The sequence below is a fragment of the Anopheles merus genome, chromosome 2R (assembly GCF_017562075.2).
Source record: "Anopheles merus strain MAF chromosome 2R, AmerM5.1, whole genome shotgun sequence".
Taxonomy (NCBI): domain Eukaryota; kingdom Metazoa; phylum Arthropoda; class Insecta; order Diptera; family Culicidae; genus Anopheles; species Anopheles merus.
In genome coordinates, this window is record NC_054082.1 from 31010851 (window position 1) to 31027658 (window position 16808).

General features: G+C 45.7%; 1 protein-coding gene across 8 annotated transcripts in view; it reads right to left on the reverse strand.

Annotated features, from left to right (window-relative positions):
• Positions 1-14847, reverse strand: part of LOC121588516 (adenylate cyclase type 6) — a 79474-nt gene extending 64627 nt beyond the window's left edge. For 5 of the 8 annotated variants that reach the window (XM_041906558.1, XM_041906557.1, XM_041906551.1 and 2 more), the window contains exons 1-2: positions 13570-13856; positions 11916-12256 (exon numbers count right to left, since the gene is read on the reverse strand). The gene's annotated coding sequence lies outside the window, so the exon portion shown is untranslated. Of the gene's footprint in view, positions 1-11915; positions 12257-12450; positions 13132-13569; positions 13857-14669 lie in introns of those variants that run through there. The other 3 variants (XM_041906554.1, XM_041906556.1, XM_041906555.1) reach the window with 3 other exon arrangements.
• Positions 14848-16808: the final 1961 nt, after the last annotated feature.

Below are 16808 nucleotides of genomic sequence, written 5' to 3' on the forward strand. Positions count from 1 at the left end.
ACAATGGGGAGAGGGTGAGCTGTTTTTTTTTTTTTGCACATTTGGAGCTTGCGAAGAAGCGTACCAAAGCACGCACACCGGAACGGCTGAATACAATTTTGGGCTTTAGGCGCACCGGCTCGGCCCAGCAAAGCGAAAGCTTATGCTTAAACGGTTTTTTATTAGCTTTTGGCGACGAAGAGAAGGACGTAATCTTGAAATAATTTTCCACCCCAACTGGAAGGGTGTGCAGGGTACACGGACCGCGGGTTCAGATTGCAACCAACACACCCAACCCAAGGATACGCTGAAAAATGAAAAAAAAAATTACCTGTCGCATCATTAACCACGATCGGACAACGATCGGCATGTAGCAGAGCCGGTGGAAATATTTACTGTGCTATTTTCTTGGAATAAAATTTTCAAACAGCTTGATAAAAGATAGCTCTGGGAACGGTGTGTGTTTGATGTAATGCTGGAAATGCGAACGCATCACATTAACGAGCACCGGAACCAGCACCCCACTGCCAGACAAGTTCGGAGAAATCCAGCTCCGCTTGCTGCTGCTGCAACAAACGGAGTGGTTCTAGGCCTGTAACGCCCACTAATGTGCTAGGCTATCGATGGCGTGATTGGCTTACCCACGGGCAAAAACCAAGCAGTTGGCAAAGCCGGCACGAAAATAAAGGAATAATTATTCAGAGAATTATGTTGATACATGAACTAACATGCATGATTAAAATTTTCCAATAAATCTGATGGATTGGTTGGCTTGGTATCGATTCATCATAACATTAATTTAAAATATACCCATATACATGAAATGTACTTTACAGGGTTTCCCACGATTTATTGGGCAGTTGCCATGATTTTTTGGTGCGTTCCAACGATTTTTTGGTCGTATCCCATAGATTTTTGGTTGGTTCCCATAATTTATTGGTATTTTTCGATTGGATATCAATACAATTGGACCAAAAATTTTGGTAAACGTCCAAAAAATCGTGGGAACGCACCAAACAAATATGGGAACTCACCAATAATTGATGGAAAACCGACCAATAAATCGTGGGAAACCCTGTATATGTATGTATTTCAGCATAGTTTCAAAATCAAACATACACTCCAATCGTATTAATATGGAGCTTCATTATTTAAACACTTTAACAAGAAACTCAAATGCCAGCAGTAGCTGTTGTGAAAACGCTGACACACCAATGCTTCCAAAAACTCATTTCGATTCAGCACATTTCAATAGAAACGTTGCTTTGGTAAGCATTGCTCAAGCAATAATTTATTCATACATGCTAGAGCTCCAGTCTGCCTGGTTAGGTGAACGTGAAATCCGACCCAATCTCGGCTCACCGACCAACCACTCTCCACCGACCGGTGAGCAAGAAAAATCGTAAACCAATCAATTTCGTGCTCCGTGTTCTCATCGAAAAAGTCACCCCGCCGTAACCCGATGATCCATAATGAAATCGACAACACAGAGTTTGAAGCAGAGCTGAAACTTGTTCTGCTTTTCGTTCGAAAAATGAACATAGCAATCGGAATGATAAAACAAAGAAGAAAAAACACACACCCATCCCTGGAGGGTAATGGGTCCTCGAAGCGAGCCACAATCTTGTCCTCACCTCGTCAGCCGGTAACGCGTAACCTGGTAAAATCGCATCATACAAAAAACTGCACTTAACTAGTTACGCTTAGGAGAAGAAAAACGCGCAGCAAACGCTTCTAGCGTACGGTGCTTTTCTTCCAAAAATAAAGCGATCTTCACATGCCGCTCGGTGCGCACTTGTAGAAGAGACGTCGCACCTCTTGCACTCCCATTCCTGCCAACCGGTGCCGGAAGAAAAACAAGGAGCCCCATTAACAATCGCATTTCAAGGGGTACGCAAATTTGTCCTCCCAACAAGGTACCAATTTCGAGCGCGCGCTGAATCTTTACAATTCTTCTTCTTCCCCCTTCCCTGAGCCCATCCCATTGCCAAAAGCCAATAGCACAGTGGGTGATTGTGAATGTGTATATTCGTGTGTGAGTGTGTGCGTGTATGGAAACCATGGGGAACTTTTAAACACCACATTATCCCGTATTTTCTCTGCCAACGGCAATCTTGTTCTCAGCGTTCCGTACTTTCCTGAGCAGCACGAAAGGAAGCTGTAGAGAGAAGGCAAAGCAGTCGCCTGAAATGGTGCCAGCAAGCGCGAAAGAGACAGGAGAGCAGAAAGAAGGCTATGAAAAACGAAAAGCATACGATCGCCTGTTTAAAGCGGAAAGCGTTACAAATTTTACGTTGACTGACTTTTAGCCGTTTCCGAGCAACGAAGCCGGTGGAAGGTGCTTTGCTGGAAGTTGTGGAATGAGACCGCCTTGAAACCATATCGAACCGATGGTGAACGTGGGAACCGCCACAGTTTCCGCGAACGGCATCCGGCATTCTCCCCTCCAACGAATGCTATGCAGCGACAGTTGAAAAGACACACCGCACAAGGACATTCTGTCGTGTCTCTGAACCGCTCTGTCCCTCTTCACCTTGTCTTTCTCAACATTTGACGGTTTGACTCTATTTCTCTCTCTCTCTCTCTCTCTCTCTCTCTCTCTCTCTCTCTCTCTCTCTCTCTCTCTTTCTCTTCTTATTCCACAAAACCCTCGAATGATCCCCAATCTGCATTCGGTTTCTGCCCACTGAGCGTTAACTCAATATGCTTAATGTACGAATAAAAGCAATAACGCTTCAAGCGCATTAATATTACAGCAAGAAAGCACTCACCGTCTCGCCCTCGCCGAAAGCCCCCCTGTCAGGATCGCGCTTTCGTCTTCTTTGGGCCTCTCTGCCGAATCGAGACCGATCCAATTTCCCTACCGAAGGGCACCGAAAGGAAACCATTGCTCCCGGGACGTAATAACCCTCACCCTCCCATTAGCACCATCATCGACATCATCGTCACCATTTAGCACGGGACGGAAAGGGTTGGCCTATCCCTTTAGCTGGCGACTGGGACAACTGAATGGGAATTAGGGTAACTCCTGCACGACTGCCAGGACGCTAACCCAAGATATTCTGCCACACGGTTTCTTCCGGCCTGCCGGCTGCCTACCACTTCAATCAAGCACCGGGCAAAACACTCCCGCCCCCCCCCTCACACCCACTCACAGGGCAGGGGTCGGGCTCTGTGTGCTAACGATGTGATTTCTTCCCGCTTTGAACGTATTCACCGTGGCATTCGATGAACGTTCGATGAACGGTTCCAAGCTGACGGGCAGATGAGGAAAGCCTGTTGCGAAAGTTTACCATTCACTTTGCTCTTTAGGAAATAATTGAGCCCATTATGATACACATTTGGGTGGGAACATGCTATAAATATGCACCCCAAGCGGATGGCCCGTGTTGCTCACGGTGTGGGAAAGGTTAGCAGGCTGGCACTCAGACTGATGCTGGGAGTGTAATTTTCAGCTAATACGACGGTACTTTTGGAGATTTCTGTTAATTTGATTACTGGTTTCATGACGTTCGTTAGTTTAGCAAAAGTTTCTGCAACTCGATCAAATGATTCCCTTCATCAACATGTCAACAGTCATTCGTAAAATTCTCCTTTTTCTTTCTGCCATGTGAGCATTATTCTCACCAAACTCTCTCAACTGCACTTTACGCTCTAGATTGCGCTCTACCCTGTTTCTATTCGTTGCTAAGGTGAATTTTGTCTTCTTCCTCTATTGCTGTTTATCTTTGTCTCTCCGCATTGGATTTGGCGCATTGTACTTAAAATGATCCAAATAACCAAATGGTTTTCTGAACAACCATACATTTTACGTCATGGTACCATGTCTGATGATATGTGTAATACACTAAAACAAATTAAAAACAAGTTAAAATGCACTAAAATAAAAAAAAACAAATAAACGTAGTTTTTACAATTTTTTATCTTTTTTCCAACAACATTAAGCTTCTTCATTCATCAAACTGTAGCCCCATTTTGGCATTTAAATGGACCGGGATGAGTGTAAATTTTTCCAGCCTCCCCCTCCCAACAACACATAATCCGCCCGGGCGCAAACAATCTCAAGCTAGCTTTACCGCTCTGTGTGATGCAATCCGAACCGCCTGAAAAATCAACACCAGCATTCATTGTGACATTTCAAATCAACCCTGAGCTGAAAGGCAGGGGCAGAATAAACTATCCCGTACATACGCTCCGTCGTGCACATGCTCCCGATTGCATTAAAAACAAACAGATGATGGTTTATCCGCACATGTAGGGCGAGTGTATGGTATACACTGATCCTTTCCGTTTTCGCCTCTCTGTGTCGGAACTGCTAGCCTGCTCAGTGTGTTCCGTGTGTTTGGCTTAGCACTTTGCACTGAATAAAACAGGATGACAGCGACACTAATCCTTACATCGTACCGACATTCTACAACATTCGCAACGTGTACAGATGTCAACCTGTCCGGAGCTTAATTCTGTACGCTTTTTTGGTATCCCGATTCTTTACGTCTTTTAGTTTCCGCTACTTCTTCATTTTTAATGAATATCAAAGTAAATAGTCTACCTTGCAAAATGATGTAGCGTAATTTTTCAACAATAAATTAAGATATACGTTAGAAAGTATAGCCATCTAGCATCACCTAAAGCAAGGTTGTAGTAGACAAATCCGCATAGTGTCGAACATTTCAGCCCAACCGCAGCGCTGAAACCATTCGTGCTTGATACATTCTAATGAAATTCACATCAATCATCCCGACTGCAGTCTGGACTGGAATGCAGATGATACCGGAAAAGCTCAATACGCTGCGCCCATCCCCACACAGTGGTTCCACACTTTACCGTCCGTCGAGTGTGATGAAACGATGATGATGTTCGCATGCACAATTGTACACTAAATCCGCTAGCTCAATCAATCAATCAAACTTAGCCACTTCACAGCCCTGCCGGTGTATTGTCACGCTTTTTTCAACGGCCGGTACGCGTTTCCCGACCCGATGGAGACGCCCAGTCCATCACGATGACGCTTCGCTATGGAGTGGAAAAGTCACCCGTACTGAGCTGGGAAAGCATCGCCTTGCTGAAAATTGACGCCCCAAAAGAACGCACCATCCGCGAGCTTTTTGTTCAATTCTTTGCAGTACAGTGCGTCCTGGTGAACGGTCATAAATCTTTAGAGTTTCGGCAGACAATGGTCTGCAACTTCAAGCTGCTCGGTCAAACAGCGTGGTGGAATGTGGCGCCATTTAACAGTTCGCCAAAACGAGCTATCGTGACACGGCTATAGAGTTTCATTGCTATCCTTTATGGCATCTCAATACGTTGGCTTTCGTCTGGGGCAGGGGCACTCGCAAAGCAGTGGCATTAAATATTCTCTTTCAATTTTTCACGAAAGCTTTGCGCCGGGGCCGGGAGGATGAGAAGCTCCCGTCGGAGTGAAGCGAATTTGATTACAGAGTTCGAGTTTTGTTCTTCTCGCGTTTTTCTGTGCAAATTCACTTATTACGGCTCACAGTCTGCCGTATTTTAAAGACATTTTGCGCGTTTAAACGAGAAAACAGATGCATTCACGGTGAGTAAAAGCTGTTAAAGAGAGTTTGATTTAATAACGCAAATATCATATCTATTGTTACTCTTTGAATTGACTGCATTAAAGAAGGTAGTTTAATGCACAAAAACGAGTTGAAGCCAACTATTAAATTATATTATCCAACCACAATCTTTTATAAAATACACTTTCCCTCAACATCCATCTTTAAAGATAAATAGAAAATCAATGTTTCCGTACAGTTTCGTTGTTCATTCCTTTCTATAACGACGCTCCCAACCTGCATTCAGACCACTAGAGACCAGCAATAGAAACGCGGCTCAACAAGCAGTAAGGTTTTTTTTTTGGCCAAACTATGTCGTCCAAACATCAAAAGCCCAAAATCCTCTTACGAATAAGAAAGCACCCGAAAGGGTCCTTAAGGGACTTCGAACACGAATGGTAAGTATCAAATGTCAGCACACCCCGGTACCGATCATCGAGCGGGGGAATGCAACGACTTCCCAGGGCGCATAACTGCGGTTTGCCGCCGATTTGCCATTCCATTTGCGGCCACTACTTCTAGCCCGCAACGCTAGGGTTTTGTTCGCGTTCAATACATTCGGTTCAGAGTTCGGTGGCCGGAATGGAACAGGGTAACTTTTTCATTTTCCTTAAGCGCTTGCACAATCTCGAACCCCAGCACAAGCACGTCGATCGAACCTCATGGAACGCACGTGAAACGACACAGAAAGCTTAAAGCTTTCTCGGCCCTGCGATTCGTCGTCTGGTTGGCTATGTTTTGTTTAAAGCACTCATGCCCATAAACTGCTCTTTGCTGTTTCGATTTTTGTCTGCAGTTATGGTTTGAGGAATCAATATTTTCACTGCTCTGTTTCTGAGTTCGATTGCTTTCGAGTGGTCATGAGTTTGATATGCTTGCTTTCCCTGTTAATTTTAAAGTAATAAATTATGTTTTAGTTCTCTGATGAGTTTCTATTGTTGAAGTTTCTTTTGAAAACCATCATTTGTCTTTCACTTCCTGTTTCTATTTGCAATGGTCTACAAACATGTGAACAGGAAGCATTGTTTCGCCTCAACACGTCCCTTAAACACATAGACACACGCTGCCACTGAAGCTTCTTCTTCGATTCGTACCGCCACCTTCATGTCTTTGTTAACAGATTAAAATAAACAGCTGCTAACATCCAACGACACTCGCGTCGAATGCATTCGGAAATGGCTGCAAGCCGGTATCACTTGTCACACTATTGCCATTCCAAGCGGTAACTCCTTTCTTCTGCGCGGTAAGCTTTTACCCCGGGTTGCAAAGTTCAACCTGGCACTAGCAGCACCAAACAAAGAGCCATCCATTTGTCTCTATCGCCCCATCTCCGGCTGCCTTGAGTTCATTTTACAAAACGACAAACCGTTCGCTTTATAAACGTAATTGCAACCCTCCAGTACTGGGTGCCATCGCCAGTAAATGTGGCGGCACTCGGCTGCCACACAACACGAACGGCAACAATGCGGCAGAAAAAAAAATACAACTCCACCTTTGACATCGGACACAGAAGCCACTCGAGCGGAGTGTCAAACGAAATGTCCCTTTTTTGTCAATTCATGTCTTTCCGCTGTGCCTTTCTTTCAATGCTAAGGAAGCTAGTGGGCAACAGTGCCGGTGTGCCAGTGCCATTGGTAGGGCACACAAAATGGATTGGGTGTGCCCCGGTGGGTGCCCGAATACGACCTCAACGAACAGGGGACCGCATGCATGACGCCCTGTACTTTCGTTGCATTGTTTTAAGATGCACATTGTCTTTCATACTCCGACACACACACACACACACACACACACACACACACACACACACACACACACACACACACACACACACACACACACACACACACACACACACACACACACACACACACACCTCGCCCATTTGACACTTACATGGGAAATGAAAGCCCCGTAACAGCGGGCGGTCAGCCGGACAGACGAACGGTTCAAAGTCAACGTGAAATAAGAGAATCATTTCATTACAACTTTGCCAAAGCTGGCGAGCACTCCCAAACCACCGTTCCCTGGCATGATCGAGCAGAAAAGCTTCCAGAGCAGACGCGCCCGGATAGGCACACAATAGAACACGGCCAACACAACCGCTGCCCTCGCCCGCACCTGCCCGAACGGGTTACACAGCGAGCGAAAACTTTCGCCCATCCAACCAACCGAACATGGATTTAGTTTCGATAATGGTTGTTTTCCCGGTGTCTGTTTTACTCGCTGGGCGTCTCGTAACACGGTGCTGAAGTCCTGCAGCCTGCCCGTTGTTGTTGTGTTGTTGTCTGTTTCCTTTCAACAACAAAATTTTCTTCAAGTTTTCGCTTTGTTTTAACAGCGTACCCACCATTTCTCTGCTCCAGCTGCATCTTCTTGCGGAACCCAATCGCACACTCGACCGCTGCACCGGTTGAAAGCGAGCGGAAGTGCAGTGGATGTGGTCCGTCATGCACTTTGGTTTGGATTTGTAATTTAAGAAGTTTTTTTTTAAGAAGCCTGTGCAAGGAAATGGCTCCGGGAAAGCAAATTAATACAGCCATCGTGCAAGCTACATTGCTGCGCACGGTGTGCTACTTACGATGGTGTTCACAAGTAGCACAGAATCCTGTGCGATGATGGTCGGTGGTGAATGTCGGAAGAGTCAAAAGTGCAACGAAAAGTTGTTCAGCCGAGCTCGATGCATCTCAACATGTCCAGCATTCGCCACGACGAAGAGGGCATGAACCGGTAGCTTTGTAGCTGGCTTCGGCAAGCCAACCACCGATGGGTGGGTTTAGCGGTTTTACTGGAAATGAGCTTCGCCGAGGTCAGCCGCACGTTGTGCAGTGGTGTTAGAGAGTATCTTCAATCAACTTGCTTTCAGCGATGTGCTTGTTTTCGAGTTATTTTCGATGTTTTCCAGTATTACCCAGTAGTACCCTGTGCAAAGCGATTTAAAAAAACAACTGGCTTCTTGATGTGGCAAACATTGGGCAAATAAATTATTTTAATTCGAAACATTTGTTTTTATGAGAGGAAACAAAGCCCCAACCAACTACAACAAACGGGAGCTAGGGTAACTTTTTTTTAATAATTATGTATGCTCCACAAATGTAAGTGCCACTTTAACGCCGCACTTTCCATCTCCGAACGATCTTAAAGGGTTCTACAGTCAGCAGAGATGGAGAAAAAACTAGCACATGGCACGTATGGAAAGGATATTTATAAAGCATCCGTTGTGCAGCGCACTGTAGCATGATTTGTTCTGCTGGGTTTAAGGTTATTTCCATCCGTTCGAGTCACTCGGATGCCCAAGGACGCAGGGTCGTCCTTGCAGTTAAACAAAGACACTGTACCTTTGTTCTGTGTCGTTCGTACCGTTGCTGGTCAAGGACAATTGTTCCGTTAATGTTAATATAAAGCGAAGAGTGAACATACCGGGGGTGTAATTTATCTTTTTTTTTTTTGTCTAATTTATTACTGATTTTCAAAGACAACATCTAAATGGGATGCCACTTTTTTATATTTTATAGACAGTAGTGTTTCGCCTTTTACAAAAAAGGATACAAATTGTCGATTTTTCATGGATTTACCCGCACTGACGAAACGTTAATTGCACTTTCAATAATAGTGCCCCATGAGTCAGCAGACAAAATGTTCTCTATCAGACAAACTCTAGCCGTGATGACCTAAAAAGTGGAGCAACTTCGTTTAGAAGCGTGCGCAATCAAAGAAGGACATAACGCTACGACGAAAACGGACATCGTGGGGCAGTTTGTAGACGATGAATAATGCCGTTCCGGCATCTACAACATCTTGGCATTATTAAACAACAATCAGGGTATCGAAATAAAGCCGCGTTCCGAATGACTCTGAGCGATAAGAAGCTCCAAATGAGACTGAAAACGAAGACCGAGGGATAAGTCGCTACATTGGCCGAGAGGTCGATGCAACCGGTCAAACAGTGAAAATAGTACATGCGAAACATAAAGAAAAAAAAACGAAATGTCAGGAAGAAATTCAGAAATTCTGAAGTTCAGAAAAGAAAGTCAGAAATTGCGTCCAATGGTTTTGCAGCAGCAAAACTCAATGCGATTATTTTAGGCGAATTTCGGTGGAGTTTCCATATGACATCCTAGTCCGCAAACCGGTTTAACATCTTCCAGCTGCGTTTCATCGGAATTTTCTGAACCAACATGATGCAATAGCTCTACTCCAACAATTTGGTCGGGGAAACTGAGGCATTGATCAAAATACGAAGGTAGATCTTAAAAATTTGCCAACACACATGTTTTCGTCCGCCTTGGGGAAAATTCCTGATAACTAACGAAAGGCAGCTCGCAAGATCGTAAAAGCGTAAATTTGTTTTTGCATTTTTTCTTAAATATTTTCTGTTCAAGGGATGTTCATGCAAAGATCTCTCTTAGTTTGGTTTTCTACAGCTAGCCGATAAAATCCATTTTGTTAATGCAAACGTTACATGCCATATCGCAGATTGTTCAAAAGAGTTTCCAGAACTCTTTGGTTTACCCAAGAAAGCAAACAAAACAAAAACTATCAATGTTTTTAGTTCAACTATCAGCGATACGCAGATAAAGCGTCTAAATGAGTAATGTAGTGTCTTAAACGAGAAATCAGCTCACCGGAACGACTCATAATACTGTCGACGTTTGGCGCCGTTTTTTTAACTTCTACCACCATTCACACTTTCCAGTGGAAAATTTTAGCTTTTTGTTTGTGGTCCACAGCTTGAACTTCAAACCTTAACCGAACCGACACAACCTTCACCCCGCCAGACACCCTCGTAGGGGCGGGTGTGATAGTGAACGAAGGGGAAGGAGGGAACAACATGCAACAACGAAATGCGGGCGTATCTGTATGTATGCATGTAAAATGAAACCTATCATCGATTACCATCAATAAAACAAACTAAAAATAGCAAAGCTGCGAGGCAAACGAACGGATGAACGTGTGTGTGTGTGTGTGTGTGTGTGTGTGTGTGTGTGTGTGTGTGTGTGTGTGTGTGTGTGTGCCGCCCGGAGTGTTTGTGGTGGAATGAATTCATTGTACCGCTGAACCATTGGCGGCAGTTTTTCTCCGTTTCCATCGACGTTTGCCCCGTTTGCCTCCCTCATCGCTTCTTTCCATTGCTATTACTACGCTCAGCAGAATTTTCTCATTCTTTACAGCCCCCTCTCGCTAATAACAAGACTTGTGTTTGCCTTGCTTTGGTGGCCACTGGCTGGCTGGCTGGCTGGAGGTGAATCGAGTCGTCAAGAGGATCGGATTTGCTTTCGGTTTCCTCATGTTGGAACCTTTCCCCAGAACAACGCACGTTGGATTGCATCACCGGTTCGGTAGTAGTGTCATACCTGGCGCGTGTTGGAAATTTCTTATCGATGGCACACGCCTACCTTCCCGCTCCCTTTCTCCTTCACCCATTTCCACTGCCCTGGACAAACGCCCTTTCGGAAGCCGAAGCCGAAGTGAACGAGCTCACGCGGGTTTTGGGTGGGGTTCATCCATTCGACCCGTTTACCTTGGACTTTATGGGGACGTAATTACATGCCACACACAGACACACATACTGTACTAGGACAGGTATGGGCCGTACCGAGTGGGCTGGGGTGCCGGGCGGGCACATGGTAAGATAAACACACCCGCAACTACCATGATTCATCGACTCCGGCCAACTTACACGCGCGATCGGGACGTGATTTCAACGCCTTGCCACTGTGTGTTCCATCATCAGAGGAAAATATTTGGCAAGAAAATATGTTATTGCAACGATGGATAGAATGTTTTTTTTCCTTCCTCATTTTTATGTTGTCGGTCAGAAGAAACTATTTCATCATGCTCCAGCATTCATCCCCCCCCCCCCCCCTATTTTTCGGGTAGATGATACAATGTTACTGACTGACGTCATGCTGGGCGAAGGACAATGTGCATATGTCCTGCCATTCACAGGTGTGTACAGGACGAAGATTCCATTGTGTCTGTTGGCGATCCTTCTCGGAATGTGTGTTCTTTTAGGGTTGCTGGGCTGAGCTTCATTGCATGCCAGTGCGTCTCTGGTCGGTCCTGTCGCATCGCAACCGGTGTAAATCGTTCTTGCTTCCACTATTCCTCGGCCACCAAGGCATGGAGGCAAGCGTACGACCTAGCCTGCTGGTGAAATCGAGCCAGCAGTGGGATTACCCATTTGCGAAAGCATGTCTCTCAAATGGATTGAAACCGAGACAGCTCGAGATGTAATCGAACCGAGAGGGCAGGCAAGCGTGTGTGTGTGCTGACAATCCTCCCCCTATGTGGACTCAAGGACACCACGCTCCTACAATCATCGTGGAGACGTGGGGAAGAAATATTTCCTACCGAACGTACCTGGTGCTTGAAGATTGTTGCAACCCTCACCACCCCACCAGCTCCGAGATGGTACCTCTACTCTCCGTCGCTGAATGGCACTCAAAGCTACGGTCACGAGGGACCTTCGCTTCAGCAGTACTTCGATCAGCCAGAACCGGCACAGGTGTAGGTCGTAGGCCCAGAAAGGATGTTTTTCTTTATCCCTGTTGGCGCAGGGTTTTTGCTTGACTCTTTACTTTTGGAAACACACAGCACAAAAACACTCACACACGCACGCACACACCGATCGTACACGGACGTACAGTCACTGGTAGGGGAGCAGCGCATGAATCAAGCTATTCAGCAAATTTTGAACGAACCTGTGATTGCGACACCAATCGGAAGAGAATAGAAATCAATCACTTTTTTCCCTACTCGGTTCCCTTTAACACTGTATTCTTAGTGAGACGGTACAAGCTGTTCAAGTTCTTAAAGAGTATTTCGACCACATTTTGTTATTGTGTATTACTGGTAACTTTTGAACAACTTTGTTTGGTAAAATAAATCTATTCACCTTCACGTATTTTTCACGCCGTCCTATTCAATTGTACTTTAGATTTTTGTATTTTTTTAATAGCTTTAACACCGTTTAACACACAATTTGTGGTGCAATTTTCCCGCAAGCATCAAATAGTGATGAGCGGCCGTGTCAAAACAACCCCTGTCACTGCAGTGCACACCTCACGGCGTATCCCATAGCAACAAGTACCGAAACGGTCAGCCAGAAACACTACGGCACAATCGCCCGCAGCAATCGTCTGCTAGCCAGTCCAGCACCACTGGCAACCTTTCATCATTTCCACCGCATAGATGTCAATATGCGTTTGCATATTTATCTTTCCGATTTGATTTGATACGGCCGCGCTCGATTGCTCCTTTTTGGCCACACCGGAATGTAGAGACGTAGAGCGTACGGCCCGAAGGTTTCGCCGAGACCAGACCAGATCCAGAGCTGCAGGTCACCATTGATCCAGTCCAGAGTCCAGAGCGATCGATAGGCAATATCGTAAAAGAGCAGAACCACACACAAGCCGATCCCGACTGTGTTTGCAGAGAAAATATTTATCTGTTGTGCGCGAAAAGGGAAAATGCGCGCAAAAATCGTACACTCCCTCGCCCACTGTTTGGACGTTTGTGGGCCAGCCTGAGCCAGGAGATGTATTTATTTGCAGCAGCACCAAGAATAGACACAAGCACATACACACACATATACGCACACGCACACCGATGAGCTCGATCGTTCGATAGAGGCGGCGTTGTACTAAGATCGAAGGAGGTTTCGGGATGATAGTTTAGACACTGCCGCGATGGCCACGGTTCGGCCGTGCTTGTAACAAACGCCGGGCAAGTTCAATGTTTTCTTTTTGTTCGCTCCCCCTCGCTCCCCTTCCCCTTTGCAGTGGTTGTTAGCGGGCTGGGTGGGATGGATTTGGGACGGCCTGGCGGTAGGCGCAACACACTAACAACACAACACAACGGGTGATAAAAGAATCCTCCCATCCAACCCCCCTCACATGTAACACTGACATGGGGAACACGTAGTAAATTTTGATTATTTACACAACCGCGGCAAAGACAGAGGAAGGAGCACAAACCCCCTTCCACTTTTCCCTCCTTTGTCTCCCATCCTCACCAGAGCTGGAATGAAGAAGCTGGTCGCGCACGAAATAATCTCGCCTCCGCCGGCACCGCCCCGCTCCGGGCGGGCCGAGTGGAAATTAGCACCGAGTTTGGCGATTTCGAGCCGAGGCCGGGGTCTTTTACGTTTGAATCTTCGAGTCCGGTCCCAAAGGTTTTCAACAGTCGTCCACGGGCTGGAACACACACACACACAAACAAGCACACACACACACGCGCGCGCACACACAACACGTCCAGATGGTCCGACGTTCACGGATTGAATGGGCACGGACCGACGACTTCGACTGACTGACTGCCGGAGAGCCCCGAACTCAAACCCGAACTCGAACTTAGTAGCCTCAGCATCTTCCGCTGCCGGGGCAACGTACCGCGGCGGGGTAGTCTGCTGGTTGCTTGCCCGTAAACAGGGAAGGGTAGCAAGCGGGAGTGGGAAAAATATGCATCCCATCAAATATAGTCGAAAGCTCAGCGACGCGCCACCCGAACAGCACACGACGCGTGGAGAAAAACATCGCGGCGAGAGGGGAGAACGCTTTGAGAACTTTCAGGAATAGATCCATCCTAACCGAGTTTCGGAAGTAGGAGCATTAATAAAAAGCGAACGGAAATTAAGTTTGTTAATATTAATTAACATAAAAAAATGTTTAGATTAAAACTAAATTAATCTACGATAAGCGGTAAGCGTTTAAAGCGTTTCACCACGTGGCTATCGAAGCGTTTCGCAGATTTTTCGCAATAAAAGTTGCAACTCTTGTTGCTAAGAACTCTTATAGTAAATTAAATATAAAATACTAAGAAAAATATATTCAAAACACCAAACACAAAAAGCGTAACCAATTTCCAAAGGCGTTTAGAGTTGACATTAAACCAATTATTTAGCCAACATTTTGTTGCGAGCGTTCAGTTATTTTTACTTAGTCACAACACACACCTTAACAGAGATGCAATTAGTTAATACAACCGCATGGAACTGATTTCAAGGGGCAATTGCAAACAAATGGTTTTATTAAACCTGCTTGCGACCCACCGTTCTTTGAACATCTTCCTTCCCGCTGCATTCGCACTTGCTCTCTCTCTCTCTCTCTTACTCACCAGCAAGCACGAACGTGAAGCTTATCTTGTGTTATCATTATTATCACTTCACCTACCCCTCCAAAATACACTAACGCACACACACACACACACACTTAAAACTGAAAAAAACTGAAGGCCTAAAGCGGCAAGCGCAACAAAAAAATAGACGCAAACAAGGAAGACAACAGGTTGCCTCCGCTTGGCCATGTCCAGCTGGGCCGACTCACAGTCCGCCCAAACGAAAACGCCGCAGCAGTTCGGTTCTGGTACCTCCCCCACTTTTTTTTGTGTTCCGAACTCGGGTTGTTTACATTTTCCCAAGCATCTGGCGGCGAGATTGTTCTCCACTCGATGCGGCGGAAGATTTTATCTCCGGCTGCGGGTGGGCTGGTGGGTGGTGCTTTTTTGTTGTTGTTGTTGAACGAGTTCCATCTAACAGTGCAAGCGGTAAGGGTAAGCGCAGAGGGTGCTGGTGTGTGGGGTAAAAACGCAAAACCTCATCGATCTCTCACGTGCGTGCGTGAGTGAGTGAGCATTGAGCAAGCATTTGAAACGATTCCCCCCCCCCCCAGCCCCACACACCCAACCGCCCTTTATCACATCCCTTCCCTTTATACAGCAACCATGCTATGCAAGTGTGAGAGAAGCAAATTTAGAATTACTCAGCCATGCTCTTGAATTTTCCGATCGGATTACTGGGGCGCATGGGGAGAAGAGGGCAAGTAGGGGAACAGAATTTTTGGATAACCTGTTGGACCTGTTGGTGGGTTCGATGCAACAGCCGACAATACCAACAAAAAAAAAGCCCCAATCAATCACAAACCCGAGTGAAAGTGTTCCGACTCGGTTTGTGCCAGTGTGCAGGAAAACATCGCACAGAGAAAGTGCACACGACGACAAAGTTTCCTTTTCGTTGGCGGCGTTTGCGCACTTTGTGAGTGAGCTTTCGGGAGGAGGGGGGAGATTCTCTACCAATGCGTTGCGAAAGGGGAATGTTTGTCTTTCGAAAGCTCAACATCAAAAGCTTGTACCTACTTTATCAGAACAAATCGGGCTTCTAGGAGATGTAACGAACAATTTGTATTATTTTATTTATTCAATCCATTTTAAAACGATCGATCATTCTCAAATCGTACAATTTTTAAGCTAAAAATAGATAAGTTCGATCGGTCTAACAAAAAAACCAGTAATGTTTTCATAAAACCCATCCTCATTCAACGTGGGCAACCATGAACTTGACCGGATTTCCGCGTGTCTTTGTGACGTCATTGCATAATTCACAAGTGCATTCCAGCAGTAGCAGCAGCAGCAGCAGCATGTGGCAAACTCTACATCGTAAACCGTACCAGACCTGTTTCTGTTTGCATCTATTTGCTAGTTAAAAATAAGACAAAAAACGACATACTTTGCTTCCTGTCTCGGTGAGCTGTCGATTGAGTGAATGGGTAAATCATGCGCGCAGTATCATCTGCATTGCATTTCCTGTGCGTTTGTGTGGTTTGGTGTGCTATTCCAACGGCCACTCCGCCATGGTTCGCTGATCAGTTTACAACCATAAGCTAATGTATCGCTCGTATCGCTGTTTTACGATTTCAGACACATAAGGGACGAGTTGCTATTTTTGTGTCCGTAGCATTGATAATTCTACCAACAGTAGGATGAAGGCAGCCCTGCGAAGAAGATGATTATTGCAGGATGATCCTATGGGACACATTGAACAGTCCACGGCGTCTACGGTGGTCTCTTTTGAATGCCGCCAATATTTCTATTCTGGAGCGTGCTAGACCATGGTCTACGACTGCCGCAACACCGGTCCTAACGAAAAGGCATTCAAACTCTGTGTTGGCAGAGGGTCGGTAAAACACGATCGTAATTGTTTACCAGGCTAGTGTTAATCAACGCTACACGCACAACTGGTTCGGCACAACCGTCTTCTATCTTCGGCGCTCAGCTGGCGTAACGTGTCGAGTGTCGCATATGTTCTCGTCTGCTATTTGTGTCGTGCTCCCTATATAGTGCCTGTGTCGGGAACATTTGACCATGACCCTCACTAAACACTAGGAACAATTGAATCTATGAGCTGTGATTTAGTCTTAGTCCACGTCTGCTATCATGATAATAGTTGTTTTACTTAAAAAAAGACGAAACAAATCAACA